This window comes from Equus caballus, chromosome X, assembly GCF_041296265.1.
Source record: "Equus caballus isolate H_3958 breed thoroughbred chromosome X, TB-T2T, whole genome shotgun sequence".
In the NCBI taxonomy this organism is placed as follows: domain Eukaryota; kingdom Metazoa; phylum Chordata; class Mammalia; order Perissodactyla; family Equidae; genus Equus; species Equus caballus.
In genome coordinates, this window is record NC_091715.1 from 61,525,506 (window position 1) to 61,548,215 (window position 22,710).

Genomic DNA, 22,710 nt, shown 5'->3' on the forward strand with positions numbered 1-22,710 from the left:
CCCCCTCCCATCCTTTCCATTTCCATGGGATTGTTCACCATTCTCAGTGTTAATTAAGTCCATCTTTTATGTGACTCAAGGCTGTACTCCAGGACACAGCAGAGATTCTTTCAGTGAGATGAAAGCCCACATGGAAACCTAGCCTTTTAAATCCTGCGGTTGTGCTGTGGCAAAAATTGCAATAGAATTAGTCTGAAGGGCTTTGAAAGAAATTTTACCTGCTGTGACTAGAAATGAGTTTTACAAAATTATTTTAGGGAAAATAAACAAACAAAAAACAAACTCATAGAAACAGAGAGCAGGAGTGGCGAGTGGGGAAAATGGGTGAAGATGGTCACAGGGTACAAATACACAGTTATAAAATGAATAGGTTCCAGGGACGTAATATACAACATTGTGACTATAGTTAATAATATTGTATTATATATTTGAAAGTCACAAAAAAGTTGATTTTAAAAGTTCTCACCACACAAGAAAATATTTTAACTATGTGAGGTGATGGATGTGTTAACTAACATTATTATGGTAATCATTTGGAAATATATACATATATAAAATCACTATGTTATACACCTTAAACGTACACAATGTTAGGATCTCATCAAGATGGCGCTGTGAGCAGACGTTGAACTCGCCTCCTCCCATGAAGACAACCAGGTTACAACAATTTTGGGAAGAACCACCCTGGAATGAAAATTGAAAACTGGATAAAAAGAACCCCCACGACAAGGGACAGTCCTGATGAAAGCAGAAGAGGCAGTAACTCCAGCCAGAGAGGAAAAAAGCCACCTTTGGGAGCAGAGGAGCTTTTCAGCTGGCCAGGCGGGAACCACCCTAAGGTACACAGCCCTCCCTGGAGGAGTGAGGTCTGGAGCAGGGGCAATACGGCTATAACCATCCTTCGGACTCAGCCCAACTGAGATGGGGGTCTTACTGTCTGGCTTTGCTGGCTATTAACTGCAGTGAGGACACCCCCAGAAAAGCTAGTGGCTGAAAGACGAAAAGATGCGCGTCTTAAAGGGCCCACGCACAAACTCACTCATTGCAGCAACCTAAAATCACCAGAGAGAAGGCTGACTGTCCTTTGGTGAAACAAGACTCACCTGGTGGGCTCTGGGGTCATCTTGGTGAGAGGAGGGTCCTCTCCGGAGACTGAGACATTGGTGGGGGCCATTGTTCTGAGCTGGTCCAGGCGTGCTGACACAGACCCTGGTGGGGGCCATTGAGGTGCATCCCTTGGGCTGTTAGCCCAGGGGTCTGCCACACCCACTAGAGCACAGATTTAATCCAGTTCAGCCAGGGCAGGCAACCCGCCCTAGGGACTGGCCCCACCTAACAGCAAGCCCTCAGGCTACTTTTCAGCCTGCATTGACTGAGTGCCTTGATCCTCTACAGGCAGGCAAGGGTGTCTGGCTCTGTGGGGCAGGGCTTGTGTGAGGACCAGGTGAACTGTGGGGGGCATTGGGGCAGAGGTGGGGGCCTCTGCAGTGTGGCGTTGGGTTATGCTCCAGGGGTTTGAGAAGTGTGCATGGACCAGGACTGTGTTGACAGTGTATGTGGTCCAGTGGGGGGTGAGGCTTATCAGTGGCAGAAGACTTGTGATTCACAAATAGCCATAAAAAAGATCAGCCCCACCTTCCAAAGCCTGAAACAATTGAGTGCCCCCATGCCAAGGGCTAGCCCTACTCAGCTGCACTCCTAAGAGAACTGACAACAGCCTTGTTGGCTTTAGGCCTATCACAACTTTATGCCCCTGAGCCTAGCAACCAGCTACACTGGGTACCAACCCAATTAAGAGGACAATGGCAATAAGAGTGTTCTGATAGACTTTGTAGCCAACAGTGCTGAGGCCCCTCCAAACTGGATTTACAAACAGCTGGCCAGGGAAGGAAAGATCAGACTCCCTGGGTACCTGAAGTGGGAACAACCCTGCCACAGCAGAAGAACACAAGTAGCCCACAAAGGGGTCACTCCTGGTTCTTAGTGTCTGGTGACGAGAGGGAAGCACACTGCTGGGCCTCATAAGGCATCTCATACGTAAGGCCACTTCTCCAAGATCAGGAGACATAGCCGACTCACCTAGTACAAAGAAAATAGCACAGAGAAAGAGGCATAATGAGGAGGCAAAGGAATACTTTCCAAGCAAGGGAACACTACAAAACACCAGAAAAAGAACTAAGTGAAACAGAAACTAGCGACCTCCTCGACAAAAAATTCAAACAAAATATAATGGAGATGCTCACAGATATGCGGAGAAGAATGGATGAACACAGTGAGCACATCAGCAAAGAACTGGAAGATATTAAAAAAAACCAATCAGAAATGAAGAATACAATACTCGAAATGAGAAATTCACTAGAGGGACTCAATAGCAGAGTAGAGGAAGCAGAAGAATGGATCAGCGAGCTAGATGAAAGACTAGAGGAAATCACCCAAGCAGAACAGAAAAGAGAAAAAAGAATTAGACAGAATGAGAACAGTGTAAGGGAACTCTGGGACAATATCAAGCGTGCTAACATTCGGAATATAGGGGTCCCAGAAGGAGAAGAGAGAGACAAAGGGGCAGAAAATTTACTTGTTGAAATAATAGAGGAAAATTTTCCTAAGCTGAGGAAGGAAACAGACATCCAAGTTCAGGAAGCACAGAAAGCTCCAAACAAGAGAAGCCCAAAGAGGCCCACACCAAGACATATCGTAATCAAAATGTCTAAAATTAAAGACAAAGAGAGAATCCTAAAAGCAGCAAGAGAAAGGCCACAAGTGACATATAAAGGGAAGCCCATCAGCCTGTCAGTGGACTTTCCAGTCGAGACCCTACAGGCAAGAAGAGAATGGCATGACATATTTAAAGTGCTAAAAGGAAAAAACCTACAACCAAGAATACTCTATCCATCAAGGCTGTCATTCAGAATGGAAGGAGAGATAAAGAGCTTCCCAGACAAGCAAAAGTTAAAGGAGTTTATCACCAAGAAACCAGTTCTTCAAGAAATGCTGAAGGGACCTATATAAGTGGGAAAGAATGACCATGAATAGAGATTAAAAAAATTATCAAAAAACCCAAAACAACAACAACAAAAAACAGGCAATAAAATCACTTGTAAGGTAAAAGTATAGTAAAGGCAGCAGATCAACTACTTGTGAAGATAATATGAAGGTTAAAAGACAAATGTACTAGAATCACCTATTTCAATGATAAGAGGGTAATGGATAGACACACACTAAACAAAGGACTATATATGATGTGAAAAACATATAATGTGGGAGGAGGGGAGTGAAAAAGTAGAGCTTTTAGAAAGAGGTCAAGCTAAAGAGTCTATCTACTCAATATAGACTGTTATATGCATAGTATATTAAATAGGATCCTCATGGTAACCACAAACCAGAAACCTATAACAAGCAGGAAAAAAAGTAAAAGAAATCAAACATATTACTAAAGATAGCCATCAAACCTCAAGGGAAGAGAGCAAGAGAAAAAGAAAGGAACTGAGAAGAACTACTAAAATACCCAAAAAGAAGAAAAAGTGAGAAAATGGCAATAAATACATATTTATCAATAGCTACTTTAAATGTCAATGGACTAAATGCTCCAATCAAGTGCCATAGGGTGGCCAACTGGATAAAAAAAACAAGATACTTGTATATGCTGCATACAAGAGACACACTTCAGAACTAGAGACACTCACAAATTGAAAGTGAAAGGATGGAAAAAGATATTCCATGCAAATGGCAAAGAAAATAAAGCAGGGGTAGCAATACTTATATCAGACAAAATAGACTTTAAATCAAAAACTGTAATAAGAGACAAAGATGGGCACTACATAATGATAAAGGGAACAATCCAACAAGAAGATATAACACTTGTAAATATCTACACACCCAACATAGGAGCACCTAAATATATAAAGCAATTATTAACAGACATAAGAGGAGAAATAGACAGTAACACAATAATAGTAGGGGACTTTAACACTCCACTTACACCAATGGATAGATCATCCAAACAGAAGATCAAGAAGGAAACACTTGCCTTAAAGGATACATTAGACCAGGTGGACTTAGTAGAGATGTACAGAACATTCCATCCAAAACCCACAGAATACACATTCTTTTCAAATGCACATGGAACATTCTCCAGGACTGATCACATATTAGGCCACAAAACAAGTCTCAATAAATTTAAGAAGTTCGAAATAATACCATGCATCTTTTCTGACCATAAAGGTATGAAACTGGAAATCAAGTACAGTAAGAAAACCAGAAAAGCCACAAAATGTGGAGATTGAACAAAATGCTACTGAACAATGACTGGGTCAATGAAGAAATCAAAGAAGAAATAAAAAAAGTTCCTGGAGACAAATGAAAATGAAAACATGACATGCCAAAATCTGTGGGATACAGCAAAAGCAGTTCTACAAGGGAAGTTTATAGCAAGTCATGCTTACCTCAGCAAAGAAGAAAAATCCCAAATAGACAATCTAAAAGTGCACCTAAAAGTACTGGAAAAAGAACAACAAACAAAGCCGAAAATCAGCAGAAAGAAGGAAATAATAAAAATCAGAGCAGAAATAAACGAAATAGAGACTAAAAACACAATAGAAAAAATTAGTCAAACCAAGAGCTGGTTCTTCGAAAAGATAAACAAAATTGAAAAGCCCTTAGCTAGACTCACCAAGAAAAAAAAGAGAGAAGACTCAAATTAATAAAATCAGAAATGAAAGAGGAGAGATTACAACAGACACCTCAGAAATACAAAAGATAAGAGAATACTACGAAAAGCTACATGCCCACAAATTGGATAATCTAGAAGAAATTGACAAAGTCTTAGAAACATACAACCTTCCAAAACTGGACCAAGAAGATGTAGAAAATTTGAATAGACTGATCACCAGTAAGGAGATTGAAACAGCAATCAAAAACCTCCCAAAAAATAAAAGCCCAGGACCAGATGGCTTCCCTGGTGAATTCTACCAAACATTCAAAGAAGACTTAATACCTGTCCTTCTCAAACTCTTCCAGAAAATGGAAGAGGAGGGGAGGCTTCCTAACTCCTTCTACGAAGCAAACATTATCCTGATACCAAAACCAGACAAGGATAACACAAAAAAAGAAAATTACAGGCCAATATCACTGATGAACATCGATGCAAAAATCCTCAACAAAATACTAGCAAATCGAATACAACAATACATTAGAAAGATCATACAACATGATCAAGTGGGTTTCATTCCAGGGATGCAGGGATGGTTCAACATCCACAAATCTGTCAACATGATACACCACATTAACAAAATGAAGAATAAAAATCACATGATCATCTCAATAGATGCAGAGAAAACATTTGACAAGATACAGGATCCATTTATGATAAAAACTCTAAATAAAATGGGTATAGAAGGAAAATACCTCACCATAATAATGGGCATATATGACAAACCCACAGCAAATATCATTCTCAATGGAGAAAAACTGAAAGCTATCTCTCTAAGAACAGGAACCAAACAAGGATGCCTACTGTCACCACTCTAATTTAATATAGTATTGGAAGTCCTAGCCAGAGCAATCAGGCAAGAAAAAGAAATAAAAGGGATCCACATTGGAAAAGAAGAAGTGAAACTGTTACTCTTTGCAGACGACATGATTTTATATGTAGAAAACCCTAAAGAGTCAACTAAAAAACTTTTAGAAATAATAAAGGAATACAGTCAGGTTGCGCAATGCAAAATCAATGTACAAAACTCAGTTGCGTTTCTATACAGTAACAACGAAGTAGCAGAAAGAGAAATTAAGAATACAGTCCCATTTACAATTGCAACAAAAAGAATAAGATACCTAGGAATAAACTTAAAGAAAGAGGTGAAAGATCTGTACAATGAAAACTATAAAACATTGTTGAAAGAAATCGAAGAAGACACAAAGAAATGGAAAGATATTCCGTGCTCTTGGATTGGAAGAATTAACATTGTTAAAATGTCCATACTTCCTAAAGCAATCTATAGATTCAACACAATCCCTATCAAAGTTCCAACAACATTTTAACAGAAATAGAACAAAAAATCCTAAAATTTATATGGAACAACAAAAGGCCCTGAATAGCCGAAGGATTCCTGAGAAAAAAGAACAAAGCTGGAGGTATCACACTCCCTGACTTCAAACTGTACTACAAAGCCATAATAACCAAAATAGCCTAGTACTGGCACAAAAAGAGACACACAGATCAATGGAACAAAATTGAGAGCCCAGAAGTAAACCCACACATATATAGACAGCTAATATTCGACAAGGGAGCCAAGAGCATACGATGGAGAAAGGAGAGTCTCTTCAATAAATGGTGTTGGGAAAACTGGACAGCCACATGCAAAAGAATGAAAGTAGACCATTCCCTTACACCACGCACAAAAATCAACTCAAAATGGATTAAAGATTTGAATGTAAGACCCGAAACCATGAGACTTCTAGAAGAAAACATAGGAAGTACGCTCTGACATTGGTCTGAGCAGCATATTTTCAAGTCCCATGTCTGACAGGGCAAGGGAAACAAAAGGAAAAACGAACAAATGGGACTACATCAAACTAAAAAGCTTCTGCACAGCAAAGGAAACCATCAACAAAATGAAAAGACAACCTAACAATTGGGAGAAGATATCTGCAAACCACATATCAGATAAGGGGTTAATATCCAAAATACACAAAGAACTCATACAGCTCAACAACAACAAAAAAAACCCAACAATCCAATTAGAAAATGGGCAAAAGATCTGAACAGAGATTCCTCCAAAGAAGATATACAGATGGCCAATAGGCATATGAAAAGATGCTCAACATCATTAGCTATCAGGGAAACGCAAATCAAAACTACAATGAGGTATCACCTCACTCCGGTCAGAATGGCTATAATTAACAAGACAGGAAACAACAAATGTTGGAGAGGGTGTGGAGAGAAGGGAACCCTTGTTCACTGCTGGTGGCAGTGCAAACTGGTGCAGCCACTATGGAAAGCAGTATGGAGTATCCTCAGAAAATTAAGGATAGATCTACTATATGATCCAGCTATTCCACTGCTGGGTATTCATCCAAAGAACTTGAAAACACAAAGGCATAAAGATACTTGCACTTCTATGTTCATTGCGGCATTATACACAATAGCCAAGACTTGGAAGCAACCTAGTTGCCCATCAAGCAATGAATGGATAAAGAAGATGTGGTATTTATACACGATGGACTACTACTCAGCCATAAGAAATGACGAAATCCAGCCATTTGTGACAACATGGATGGACCTTGAGGGTATTATGCTGAGTGAAATAAGTCAGAGGGAGAAAGCCAAGCACCATATTATCTCCCTCATATGTAGAAGATAAAAATGACAAGAAAAAATCACATAGCATTGGAGATTGGACTGGTGGTTACCATTGGGGAAGGGGGGAAGGGGGAGGGCAAAAGGGGTGATTAGGCTCACATGTGAGGGGATGCACTATAATTAGTGTTCGGTTGGTGAACATGATGTAATATATACAGAATTCGAAATATGATGTACATCCGAAAAAAATAAAAATTCAAAGAAAAAAACAAAAAAAACATACACAATGTTATATGTCAATTATATTTCAATAAATCTGGAAAAAATATGAAAAATACACATTATGCTCCCTAATACCATCTAGAATTGTGAACTGCACTAAGTCATACAAACTTACCTTCAAATAAACTCAAAGAATACAGGCAGAAGAAGGAGCCTGCTTGCCAGGTAAGGGAATAAAATGGCTTTCCTTATCACAACCTCTGCCTTGTTCAACCCTGGACAATATTTCTTCAATTTGGATTTGTCTCAGAATTCCAGTAGATTTTACTCAGATGAGGAATTCCAAGTACTTGTCCCCACAAACCATGCTCCAACTCTCCAATGATGAAAATGAGGTTACCCACTTATACTCCTGGTACTGAGCACTACGGCATCACTAATTTTGGGAGCAATAGAAGCAGCATAAGTATGGAATACAACACAGTAATTAAAAGAAACACAGATAGCCACTTCCAAGGAATTATCCACATGAATTTAACAAATGGACCAGAGAACTGGAACTCCTGGCTGAATCTTTTGGAGTCACAGCGATAGATAACTGCATGGCCCTATATTACTTATTACCCACTTGTAGGAGTGGTCAGCACACTTGTTAATATATTTTGTTGCATATGAGTAGATAACACTCACCTAAGTTTTACAGATGGCCAGGGACATGCATCAAAGGATGATAATATCACTATGCTAACTAAACAGATGGCACAAATAAAAGCATTTACTTTTTCTGATCTATTCTCCTGGATTTCCTCCAGTAAATAGGCAAACTGGCTGTGAATGAGCTTTGAACTTTTCGTGTGTTCCCTTATAGGATTCTGGGTCTTTAAGATGCTTTATGACTGGCTCCAAATTTAGACATGATGAAATAACATACAAATTAAGATTATAAAACTATATATGGCCAATATTCAATAATGGGTATAATGACCAGAGAGTATATCAACACGAAAATAGAGGACTTGAAAAATCCTAGGAACCAATTGGACCTAATTGACATATACAGAAAATTCCAACCAAAAACAGCAGAATACACATTTTTCTCAAGTGCACATAGAACATTTTATAGACCATATGTTAGGGTACAAAACAAGTCTTTTTAAACATAAAAAAAGATTGAAATCATTCAAAGTACCTTTTTTGATGACAGTAGAATGAAACCAGAAATCACTAAGCAAAGAAAAACTGGAAAATTAACAAATATGTGGAAATTAAACAACATACTTTTAAACAGCCAATGGGTGAAATAAAAAAACACAAGTGAAATTAGAAAACACCTTGAGATAAATGAAACAAAAGCACAACATGCCCAAACATTAGGGATGCTGTGAAAGCAGTGATAGAAGAGAAATTTATAGTTGTAAATTCATACTTTAAAAAAAGATGATCTCAAATCAAGAGCCTAATTTTACACCTATGGAAGAAGAAAAATGACAGCTAACTAAACCCAAAGCTAGCAGAAGGAAGGAAATAATAAAGAAGAGTGGAGATAAATAAAATAGAGAATATAAAAACACTATAGAAAATCAACAAAACCAAAATTTGGTTATTTGATGAGATTAACAAAATTGACAAACTTTTAGCTAGATAGACTAAGAAAAAAAGAAAAAAGACTCAAACTACTAAAACCAGAAATGAAAATGGAGACAATACTACCATTTTGGAGAAATAAAAAGGATTATAAGAGAATACTATGAACAATTGTATATCAATAAATTCAATAACCCAGATGAAACAGATTCCCAGAAACACAAATCTACTAAAACTGACCCATGAAACAACAGAAAACCTGAATAGACCTATAACTAAGAGATGGAATCAGTAATCAAAAACCTCCTAGCAAAAAAATCCTAGGCCAAGATGGCTTCACTAGTGATTTCTACTAAACATTTTAAAATAATTAAAATCAATCCTTTTTAAACTCTTCCAAAAGACAGAAGAGAATACTTCCTAACTCATTGAATGAGGCCAGCATTACCCTGATACCAAAGTTAGACAACAACACAACAAGAAGAGAAAACTACAGACCAATATCTCATATGAACACTGATGCAATGATCCTCAAGAAAATACAAGTAAACCAAATTCAGCAGCATACATAATGAATATAACCCAAGTGGGATATACACCCAGAATGAAAGGATGGTCCAACATACAAAAATTAATCAGTGTAATATACCACATTAAAAGAACTAAGGAAAAAAAATATGACCATCTTGATTGATGCATAAGAAAGGATTTGACAAAATTCAACACACTTTCATGAAAAAAGAAAACAACTAATACAATAGAAATAGAAGCAAAATTCCTCAACATGACAAAGGTCATAATACGAAAAACCCACAGCCACCAAAGTACCCAATGTTGACAAACTGAAAGCTGTGCCCTACGATCAGGAAGAAGACAAGGATGCCCACTCTCACCACTTCTATTCAACACAGTACTAGAAGTCCTAGCCAAAGCAATTAGGCAAGTAAAAGAAATAAAAGTCATCCACATTAGAAAGGAAGGAGTAAAATTAGTTTATAGATGATATGATCTTATAAGTAGAAAACTGAAAATCACATCCACACACAAAACTGTCAAAGTTAATAAACAAATTTAGCAAAGTTGCAGGATACAAAATCAGCATGAAAAAATCAGTTCCATTTAGGGGCTGGCGCCATGGCCGAGTGGTTAAGTTTGTGCGCTCTGCTGCAGGTGGCCCAGTGTTTCATTGGTTCAAATCCTGGGCGCAGACATGGCACTGCTCATCAAACCACGCTGAGGCAGCATCCCACATGTCACAATTAGAAGGACCCACAACGAAGAATATACAACTATGTACCAGGGGGCTTTGGGGAGAAAAAGGAAAAAAATTAAATCTTTTTAAAAAAATCAGTTCCATTTTCATTTCTGTACACTAGCAATAAAAAATATGAACAGGATGATTAAGAAAACAATTTTGTCTAAAATAGCACCTAAAAGAATAAAATACTTAGGAATAAATTTAATCAAGGAAGTCACAGATTTGTACACTGAAAACTAAAAATCATTGGTGAAAGAAATTAAAGAAGACAAACAAATGGAAAGACCTTCCATGTTCATGGATTAGAAGACTTAACATTGTTCAGATGTCAATACTACCCAAAGTTATCTACAGATTCAATGTAATCGCTATCAAAATCGTAATAGCATTTTCAGCAGAAATAAAAACGTCAATCCTACAATTCATATGGAATCTGAAGGGACCCCAAATAGCTAAAACAATTTTGAAGTACAAGAATAAAGTTGGAGGACACATGCCTTCTGATTTCAAAAGTTACTACAAGCCTGTAACAATTAAAATAGTGTTGTACTCACAAAGGAACAAACATATAGACCAATGGAACAGAATAAAGAGTCCAGAAATAAACCCTCAAATATATGGTCAATTGATTTTCGGCAAAGGTATCAAGACCATTCAATGGGGAAAGGACAGTCTTTTCAATAAATGTTGCTGGAAAAACTAGATATCCCCACACAGAAGAATGAAGTTGGACCCTTACCTTACGCCATATACAAAAATTAACTCAAAATGGATTAAAGACCTAAATGTAAGACTAAACCATAAAATTCTTAGAAGAGAACATAGGAAAAATCTTCATGACATTGGATTTGACAATGATTTCTTAGATATGACAACAAAAGCACATGCAACAAAGAAAAAAATAGGTAAAATGGACTTGATCACAATTAAAAACTTTTGTGCATAAAAGGGCACTATCAAGAGAGCAAAAAGACAAACTAGAGAATGAGAGGAAATATTTGCAAGTTATACATATGGTAAGGGATTAATAACCAGAATACATAAAAAACTGCTAAAACCCAAGAACAAAAAAACAATTCTATTCAAAAATTGACAAAAAATTAAATAGATACTTCTCAAAAGAAGATATACAGATGGTCAACAAGCACAAGAAAAGATGCTCAACTCACTGATCATTAGGGAAATGCAAATCAAAACCATAATGAGATACCACTCCATGCCCCTTAGTATCACTACTGTCAAAAAATTGGATAATATAAGAATCAGCAAGGATGTGGGGAAACTGGAACGCTTGTGCTTTGCTGGGGGGAATATAAAATGGTGCAGCCACTGTTGAAAACAGTTTGGTAGTCCCCGCAAAAAGTTAAACATAGAATTGCCATGTGATCCAGCAATTCTACTTCTAGGTATATATCCAAAAAAACGGAAAGCAAGGACTCAAAACAAATATTTGTACACAAATGTTCGTAGTAGCATTACTCACAATAGCCAAAAGGTGGAAACAACCAAATGGCTATCAGTAGATGAATGGTTAAACAATATATGGTAATATATGCAATGGAATATTACTAGCTCTTAAAAAGGAATGAAGTTCTGATCCATGGTACAACATGGATGGTCTTTGAAAATATCATGCTATGTGAAATAAGTGAGACACAAACAGAAAAATATTGAATAATTCCACTTAGAGGTACTTAGAATAGGCAAATTCAGAGAGACAGAAAGTAAAATGGAGGTTGTTGGAGCTACAAGTAGGGGCAAATGGGGAGTTATTGTGAAATGGGTATGGAGTTTCTGTTTGGGATGATGAAATAGTTCTGGAAATGGCCAGTGGTGGTACAGCGCTACTGAACTGTACATTTAAAATCATTAAAATGGTAAATTTAATGTATATTTTATCAAAAATAAGCAACAAACAAAAAATCATGGAGTCAGGAGATAGATTGTAGCCAAAGATGGCCTCTATATATTGGCCTTATGTTGTTTACTTCTTCACTGCAGGCTAGGACCCATTAGTTCAAAAGCCTGTCAGAAGCAAACAAAATTTTACACCACCAGTTCTAAATAGAGCCTATATAAGCAGATTTTTAGCCATTAAAACCTGCATGCTTACATACCCTGCATAACTGCACCCAATACCTGCTAGCCTTAGATAAGATAAAACCCCAGGGCAATAAAGACCCCAACCTGGTGCAAGCATTCAGAGTTCTCTGACCCAGAGACTACCCACCATGCTGCTGAGTGACATCATTTATATCTTTACGCCCATTCTTCAATCCTCTTCTCCTCACTTCTCATTCTCTTAACAGTGTCTTTTGCAGAGCAGAAGTTTTTAATTTTAATAAAGTCCAGCTTGCCAATTATTTCTTTCATGGATTGTGCCTTTGGTGTTGTATCTAAAAACTCATTGCCATACCCAAAGTCATCTAGGTTTTCTCCCAGGTTATTATCTAGGAGATTTACAGATTTTTATAGTTTTACCTGTAGGTCTGTGGTTCAGTTTTAGTTAAATTTCGTGAAGGGTATAAGGTCTGTGTCTAGATTCTTTTTTGTTTTTGTTTTTGTTTTTGCATATGGATGTCCAGATGTTCCAGCACCACTTATTGAAAAGACTATCTTTGCTCCATTGTATTGCCTTTGTTAATTTGTAAAAGATCAGGTGACTATATTTATTTGGCTGTATTTCTGGGCTCTCTATTCTGTTCCATTGATCTATTTGACTATTCTTCTGCCAATAACACACTGTCTTGGTTACTGTAGCTTTATAATAGTCTTGAAGTCAAGAAGTGTCAGTCCTCCAACACTGTTCTTTTCCTTCAATACTGTGTTGGTTATTATGGGTTATTTGCCTCTCTATAAAAACATTATAATGAGTTTGTCAACATCCACAAAACAATGTGCTTGGATTTTGATTGGGATTGCTTTGAATCTATAGATCAAGTTGGGAAGAACAGACATCTTGACAATATTGAGTCTTCCTACCCATAAACAGAGAACATCTCATTTATTTAGTTCTTCTTTGATTTCATTCATCAGAATTTTGTAGTTTTCCTCATATAGATCTTACACGTTTTGTTAAATTTATACCTACATATTTCATTGTTTGAGTGCTAATATAAATGGTATTGTTTTTAATTTCCAATTCTACTTGTTCATTGCTGGCATATAGGAAAGTGATTGTCTTTTGTATAATAAGCTTGTATCCTGCAACCTTGATATACCTGCTAATTAATTCCAAGAATTGTTCTGTCCATTCTTTCAGATTTTCTACATATAATTGTGTCATCTGAGAACAGAGACAATTTTATGTCTTCCTTCTCAATCTGTATACTTTTATTTCCTTTTCTTGTCTTATTACATTCACTAGGACTTCCAGGATGACCTTGAAAAGGAGTGGTGAAAGAGGAGATCCTTGCCTTGTTCCTCATCTTAGGCTTCAAGGTCCTCACCATTAATTATGATGTAATCTGGAGGCTTTTTGTAGATATTCTTTATTAATTTGAGGAAGTTCCCCTCTATTCCTAGCTTACTGAAAGATTTTACCATGAGTGACTGTTGGATATTGTCGAATGCTCTTTCTGTATCTTTTGATATGATTTTTGTTTGTAGTGTGTTCCTGTGATGGATTGCATTGCTTTTCAAATGTTGAAGCAGCCTTGCACACTTGGAATAAATCCCACTTGGTCATAGTGTATAATTATTTTTACAAATTTTTGGATTTGATTTGATAATATTTTGTTGAGAATTTTTGCATCTATGTTCATGAGAAATATTATAAATCTATAATTCTTCTTAAAAATTGTACACCAGTCCTTTGCCTTTCCACATAAATTTTAGAATATTGACTGTACCTCTAAAAATTCTTTCTGGAATTTTTGTTTTCACCCTGGACAAGAACCTCCTGCCCCCACCTCTGATAGTAACAGTTATTTTTCCCCCATTATTTAAATTGAGATCATAAGAGTTTACAATATTGAGAAATTTCAGTTGTACATTACTTGTCTGTCACCATATAAGTGCCTGCCCCCAGCCTGCTTCTCCCAGTAACCACTGAACTGTTCCCTTTGTCCTTGTGTTTATCTTTCACATATGAGTGAAATTCCATATGAGTGAAATCATATGGTGTTTGGCTTTTTCTGTCTGGCTTATTTCGTGTAACTTAATACCCACCAGGTCCATCCATGTTGGTGTGAATGGGACAATTTTGCCTTTTTAATGGCCAAGCAGTATTCCATTGTATGTGCCTTTGCCTTGCAGAAGCTTTTTAGTCTGATGTAGTCCCATTTGTTTCTTTCTTTCTTTTGTTTACCTTGCCTGAGTAGACATGGTATTTGAAAAGATACTGCTAACACTGATGTTAGAGTGTACAGCTTATATATTCTTCCAGGAGTTTTAGGTTTCAGGTGTTACTTTCAAGTCTTTAATCCATTTTGGGTTAATTTTTGTGTATGGTGTAAGATAACAGTCTACTTTCATTCTTTTCACATGGCTGTCCAGTTTTCCGAACACCATTTATTGAAGAGATTTTCTTTTCTCTATTGTATGTTCTTGGCTCTTTTGTCAAAGATTAGCTATCTGTAGATGTGTGGCTTTATTTCTGGACATTCAATTCTGTTCCATCGATCTGTGTGTCTGTTTTTGTATCACTACCCTGCTGTTTTGATTACTATAGCTTTGTAGTTCATATTGAAGTTAGGGATTGTGATGACTCCAGCTTAGTTCTTTTTTTCTCAGGATTGCTTTAGCTGTTCAGGGTTTTTTTGTGTCCCCATGTGAATTTTAGGATTCTCTGTTATATTTCCATGAAGAATGTCATTGGGATTCTGAAGGAATTGCATTGAATCTGTAGATTGCTTTAGGTAGTATGGGCATTTTTACTATGTTTATTCTTCTGATCCAACTACATGGAATATCTTTGCATTTCTTTATGTCATCATTGATTTCTTTCAATAATGTCTTACAATTTTCATTGTGTAGGTCTTTCCTCTCCTTGGTTAAATTTATTCCTAGATATTTTACTCTCACTGTTGCAATTGTAAATGGGATTGTATTCTTCAGTTCTCTGTTAGTTTGTTATTACAGTATAGAAATGCAACTGATTTTGTAAGTTGACTTTTGTACGATGCAATATTACTGCAGTTGATTATTTTAATAGTTTTTTGATGGATTATTTAGGGTTTCGTATATACAAGATCATGTCAGCAAACAGCGAGATTTTCACTTCTTCATTTACTATTTGGATTCCTTTTATTCCTTTCACTTGCCTAATTGCTCTGGCCAAACCCTCCAGTACAATGTTGAATAAAAGTGGTGAGAGTGGACACCCTTGTCTTCTTGTTGTTTTCAGAGGAATGGCGTTCAGTTTTTCCTCATTGAGTATGATGTTTGCTGTTGGTTTGTCATATATGGCCTTCATTATGTTGAGGTAATTTCTTTCTACTCACACTTTGTTAAGAGTTCTTATCATAACTTGCTGTTGCATTTTGTCAAATACTTTCTCTGTGTATATTGACTTGATCATGTGGTTTTTATTCTTGATTTGGTTAATGTGGTGTATCACACTGATTTATCTGCAGGTGTTGACCCATCCCTGTGTCCCTGATATAGATCCCAATTGATTGTGGTGTATGATCTTTTTGATGTATTGCTGTATTTGGGTTGCTGATATTTTGTTGAGGATTTTTGCACCTATGTTCATCAGTCACATTGGCCTGCAGTTTCCCTTTTTGTGTTGTCTATCTAAGGTTTTGGTATCGGGGTGAGGTTGGCCTCATAGAATGTGTTAGGAAGTATTCCATCTTCCCTAATTTTTTGAATAGTTTGAGAAGGATACATATTAAATCCTCTTTGAATGTTTGGTAGAATTCACCTGGGAAGCTGTCTTGTCCTGGACTTTTATTTTTTGGGATGTTTTTGATTACTGTTTCAATCTCTTTACTTGTGATTGGTGTATTCAGATTGCCTATTTCTTCTTGATTCAGCTTTGAGAGGTTGTAAGGGTCTAAGACTTTATCCATTTCTTCTAGATTGTCCAATTTTTTGGCATATAGCTTTTCATAGTATTCTCTTATAATCATTTTTATTTCTGTGGTATCTGTTGTAATTTCTCTGCTTTCATTTCTAATTGTACTTATCTGAGCTTTCTCTCTTTTTTTCTTTGTAAGTCTGGCTAGGGGTTTGTCAGTTTTGTTTATCTTCTCAAAGAACTAGCTCTTTGTTCCATTGCTTCTTACTACTGTCTTTTTTGTTTCAGTTGCATTTATTTCTGCACTGAGTTTTATAATTTCCCTCCTGCTGACTTTGGGCTTTGTTTGTTCTTCTTTTTCTAATTCAGTGAGGTGTAGTTAGAGATTGCTTATTTGGGAGTTTTCTTGTTTGTTGAGGTGAGCCTGTACTGCAATGAATTTCCATCTTAGTACTGTTTTTGCTGCATCCCATATGAGTTGGTATAGTATATTTTCATTTTGTCTCCAAATACTTTTTATTCCTCCTTTACTTTCTTCAATGATCCATTGGTAGTTCACTAGGATGTTGTTTAGTGTCCACATCTTTGTCCCTTTCTCAGCTTTCTTCTTGTAGTTAATTTATAGTTTCATAGCATTGTGGTTGGAAAAGATGCTTATTATTTCAATCTTCTTAAATTTATTGAGGCTTGCCTTGTTTCCCAACATATGGTCTATCTTTGAGAATGTTCCATATGCACGAGAAAAAGGTGTATTCTGCTGTTTTTGGGTGGAGTGTTGTATATATATATAACTATTAAGTCCATCTCATCTAGTTTGTCATTTAATTCCACTGTTTCCTTGTTGACTTTCTGTCTGGATGATCTATCCGTTGATGTGAGTGGAGTGTTGAGGTCCCCTACTATTATTGTGCTGTTGTTAATGCCTCCTTTTATGTTTGCTAATAGTTCCTTTATGTACTTTAGTCCTCCTATATTGGATGCACAGATATTTATAAGTGTTATGTCTTGTTGGTGGAGTGTCCTTTTGATCATTATATACTGCCCCTCTTTGTCTCTCTTTATGTGTTTTATCTTGAAGTCTACTTTGTCTGATATAAGCATTGCAACATCTGCTTTCTTTTGTTTGCAATTAGCTTGGAGTATTGTCTTCTGTCCCTTCACTCTGAGCCTGTGTTTGTTTGTGGAGCTGAGATGTACTTCCTGGAGGCAGCATACTGTTGGGTCTTGTTCTTTAATCCATCTCACTACTCTGTGTCTTTTTATTGGATAATTCAATACATTTACATTTAGAGTGATTATTGATACATGAGGTCTTAATGCTGCCATTTTATCACTCTTTTTTCCAGTTCTCCTGCATTTCCTTTGTTTCTCATCCCATGTATTTAGGATTATCAATTTGGTCAGGTAGTTTTTTATGCTGGATTTCTTAGTTTTCTCCTTATTATTTGCTTCTCTGTTCTACTTTTTTTTTTTAGTGGTTACCATGGCTTGTATGCAAAATCTCATGGATGAGACAGTCCATTTTCTCATGACCTCTTATTTCCTTAGACTAGGCCAATTCAGTCCCTTTCCTATTCCCCCTCCTAAGTTGTTTTTGTAACATCTTATTCTATCTTGTCTTATTAGTTTGTGGTTAAAACAACAATATTATCTTTGTTTCAGGTGTTTTCCTTCCTTTTATTTTTAATGTTTTACCTGACTATTTGCTAACCTATTCTGATGGACAGCTACAATTTTCTGAATTTGTCTACCTATTTATCTCCTTACTCAGGGCTTTGTAACCCCTTTCTTCTTTTTCCTCAGGTATGAAGGCCTCATTGAGAATTCCTTGTGTGGGAGGGGTGGTCCTTGTGGTGATTAACTCCCTTAGCTTCTGTTTATCTGGGGGTTTTTATTTCTCCATCATATCTGAAGTATGTTTTCACTGGATAGAGTATTTTTGGCTGAAAGTTATTGTCTTTCAAAGATTTGAATATATCATTCCACTTTCTCCTAGCCTGTAAGGTTTCTGCTAGGAAATCCACTGAAAGCTTGATAGGGGTTCCTTTGTAGGTTATTTTCTTCTGCCTTGCTGACCTTAAGAATTTTTCTTTGTCATTGATTTTTGTCAGTTTTACTAATATATGCCTTGGAGAAGGTCTTTTTACCTTGATGTAACTAGGAGTTCTATTAGCTTCGTTTACATGTACTTCTAGCTCCTTCCCGAGGTTTGGGAATTTCTCAGCTACTCAGCTATTATTTCTTTGAACAAGCTCTCTGCTCTTTTCTCCCTCCCTTTTTCCCTCTTTAATACCTATAATCCTTATGTTGCATTTCCTAATCGAGTCAGAAATTTCTCAGAGACTTTCTTCACTTCTTTTTAGTCTTAGTTCTCTCCCTCCTCCATCTGAACTATTTCTATATTTCTGTCCTCAGTGTTGCTGATTTGCTCCTCCATGTTATCAGCTCTACCATTCAGGGAATCCATATTCTGCTTTATCTCTGCCATTGTATTTTTCCTGTCTAATATTTCTGATTAGTTCCTCTTTATAGTTTCAATCTCTTTTGTGAAGTATCTCCTGAACTTGTTGAATTGTCTATCTGCATTATCTTTTAACATGTTGAGTTATTTAATGATAGCTATTTTGAATTCTCTGTCCCTTAGGCTACAGATTTGTGTCTTGAGGATTCATTTCTGGGTACTTGTCATTTTCCTTCTGATCTGGAGATTTAATATATATTTTCATACTGCTATATGGTGTGGATCTGTGCTTCCACATTGTGGTAGTATTTGATTGCTGCATCCACTTGTCACCACTGGATGTGGGGCACGAGCTGAGTATTCTGAGCCCACTGTGATCCACAGGGACAGCTGGGCTGGGGTGCCAGGCAGGGGAGAGGGTCACTTTCTATCTCCTGTGTGATCTCGGGTGCTTCTTGCTCTGCCCTCACTATCTGCTCTCCTGGAGTGTTGGTTTGTTGAAGACACCCCCAAAAAAGGTAGTCACCTATGTGAGGGACTTTCCTCTGAGCTGTGAGGGACCTTGGAGATCTAGGGTGTTCCCACAGAGGGCCACCACTCCCTCTTTGCTTTCCTCCAAGTGTCCCTGCACAATCCCTGGCTCGCTGTCCTTCAGGGAGGAAGAGAAGCATGCTTTTACCTCATTCCACTTCCCTGGGGAAGGGCTCCAGTACTTCTACCTTCGAACATATGGCTGTGTTGGTCTCTCAGATGTCTTTTGTGTTACGTGGATGTCCTCTGTTGGAATATGAATGTCCTTTTTGTTGTATCTTTGAGGTGAGAGTTTACGGGGAGAGCTCACTCCATCGTTATGCTCATGTGACTCTGTGTATATCAATTTGAAGAGAATGGATATCTGTACAACATTAAGTCTTCCAATCTGTGAATATCCTATGCCTGCCCATTTATTTAGATGTTGTTTTCTTTCTTTCCTCAGCATTTTTCAGTTTTCATCACATACGACCTACACTTTAGTATTTTTTAAAAGTTGGTTGGATGGATTGTTTCCTGGTTATGTATTTTTTTATTGTGGTAAAAAACACATAACAGTAGAATTACCATCTCAATCATTTTTAAGTCTACAGTTCAGTAGTGGTAATTATCTTGACATCATTGTGCTGGAGATCTCCAAAATTTTTTTATCTTGTAACACTGAAACTCTACACTTACTAAACACTAATTCCCTCATCATCTGCTCCCAGACCTTGGTGACAACTTTTCTACATTTTGTTTCTATCATTTTCTCTACTTTAGATACTTCATATGGTGGAATGATACATTATTTGTCCTTTTGTGACTGGCTTAGTTGTAGGGCTATTCACATTTATTTTATAGTGGGTGAGTGGTAGTAGTTTGAGCTTTATAAAGAATTGGTCCATTTCATCTATGTTTTCAAATTCATGTGGCTTAGAGTTGTTTGTAGTATTCCCTTATTATCTTTTTGATGTTTGCATGGTTTGTCGTGATATCCGTTGCTTCATTTCAGGCATAACTTGTATCTTATCTCTTTTTTCTTTGTCAGTCTTTCTGTTTTTATCATTATTATTTCTTTCCTTCTTGCTTTGATTTTATTTTTCTGTTCTTTTTATAGGTTCTTGATGTGCGAGCTTAAAATATTGAGTTTTTTTCTCTTTGCAAATGTAAGCATTCAGTGCTATAAATTTCCCTCTCAGTACTATACATTTCCCTCTCAGCATTGTTTTAGCTGAGCTCCACAAATTTTGATTGCATTTGATTGTATTCTCATTTATTTCAGTGCATATTTTATTTCCCTTGTGACTTACTTTGATGCATGGATTATTCAGAATTGTGTTGTTTGGTTTCTAAGTAGTAGGAAATCTGTTTCATATTTTCCTATTATCTTTCCATTATTGATTTCTAGCTTGATTCTATTGTGGTCAAAGAAAACATTTTGTATGATTTCAACTTTTAAAAAATTTTTTGAGCTTTTCCTCAATGGCCTAGGACATGGTCTATCTTGGCACTTGAAAACAATGTATATTCTTTTGTTGTTGGGTAGAGTATTATATAAATGTGTACTACATGGTGCTGATTGATTCTGTTGTTGAGTTATATGTCCTTGCTGATTCTAATTGTTCTATCAGCTATTGAGAAATGGGTATTGATATTTACAACTCTGTATGCAGATTTGTTCATTTCTTTCAGTTCTATCAATTTTTGTGTTACATATTTTATGTCTTTTGCTTGGTGCATATAAATTTAAGGTTGTGATTTATTCTTGTTGGATTAACCCTTTTATCATTATGTAACGTCCCTATTCATCTATGGTAATTTTCTTTCTTCTGAAGTCGACCTCATCTAATACTAATACAGCCACACCTAGTTTCATTTATGTTTTCTTGATTTATCTCTTTCCATTTTTTTTACTTCCAACCTATATATATCATTATATTTGAAGTGAGATTCTTGTACACAGCATATAGTGGGATACTTTTTATCCATTGTTAATCTCTGTGTTTCAATTGGTGTAGTTAGATCATTTACATTTAATATAATTATGATATGTCTAGAACTTAATACTCCCATATTGCTATTTTTGCTTGTTCTTTTGGTGGTTTATGTTTTCTTGTCCTGCCTTCCTGTGGGTTACTTGAACATTTTTGAATTTTATTTGAATTAACTTAGAGTGTTTTTGAGTGTATATCTTTGGATAGATATTTTAGTGGTTTTTCTAGGCAGTATATTGTGTATGTACCTGTATCTATTATCTGTATCTATATATCTTATCACAGTCTACTGGTGTCAGCATTTTACCAGTTTGTGTGAAGTGCACAAACCCTATTTCCCTTTTACATCCCTTTTCCCTCCTCCATTTATAATATAATTGGCTTAAATATTTCCTCTACATACACTTAGAACAGTGTTATAATTTTTGCTTCCACTGTCAAATGTAATTTAGACAGCTCAAGAACAGGAGTCTTTTTTGTTTATTCATATTTTTATTATTTCTGTTGTGTTTTCTTCCTTTCTGAATTTCCAAAGTTCCTTCTTTATAATTTCCTTTCTTTTTAGAGAACTTCCTTTGGCCTTTCTTCTAAGTTAGGTCTGATGGTGACACATTCTCTTAATTTTCATTCATTTGAGAATGCCTTATTTTTCCTTCATTCCTGAAGGATATTTTCACCAGATATAGAATCCTGAGTTAACAGTACTTTTTTTTTTCAACACTTGAAAATGTGGTGCCATTTCCTCCTGGTTTCCATGATTTCTGATGAGAAATTAGCTACCATTCAAATTGTTTTCCCCCATAAGTAAGGTGTTACTTCTTTCCTGGTGTTTTCAATTTTTTTCCCTTTAGTTTCCATAAGTTTAACTATGATGAGTCTTGGTTTGGATTTCTTTTGGGTATCCTGTTTAATGTTTACTCAGCCTCTTAAATCTATACGTTTATGTCTTTTGCTTTATTTGGAATGTTTTCAGCCATTATTTCTTTGAGTAGTTTTTCAGCCCCTCCCCCTTTCTCTTTTGCTTCTGATTTTTCAGTGATACAAATAGTAGATCTTTTGTTATTATCCCACAGGTCACTGAAGGTCTGTTTATCTTTTTCTCAGTCAGCTTTCTTTTATATTGAGTAACTTCTATTTTTCTATCTCAAGTTCACTGATTCTTTCCTCTCTTCCTTCCATTTTGCTGTTGAGCTCATCCATTCAGTTTTTTTTTTCTTTTATCACATTTTTCAGTTGTATAATTTCCATTTGGTTCTTCTTTATGTCTTCAATTTCTTTTCTAAGACTTATTTTTTCATTTGTAATCATTTGTTGAAGCATTTTAATGATGGCTTTTAAAATCTTTGTCAAATAATTCTAACATCAGTGTTAGCTTTGTGTTGGTGTCAACTGATTACTTTTTTCATTCAAGTTGAC

The 22,710-nt window shown here is 36.3% G+C and overlaps 1 protein-coding gene across 19 annotated transcripts in view; it reads right to left on the reverse strand.

Moving 5' to 3' along the window:
• Nucleotides 1-22,710, reverse strand: part of MTMR8 (myotubularin related protein 8) — a 183,584-nt gene that overhangs the window by 64,526 nt on the left and 96,348 nt on the right. For 2 of the 19 annotated variants that reach the window (XR_011434522.1, XR_011434524.1), the window contains one exon: nt 585-684. The exons of 16 other annotated variants lie outside the window; for them this stretch is intronic. The gene's annotated coding sequence lies outside the window, so the exon portion shown is untranslated. Of the gene's footprint in view, nt 1-584; nt 685-22,710 lie in introns of those variants that run through there. One more of the 19 variants, XM_070256637.1, reaches the window with a different exon arrangement.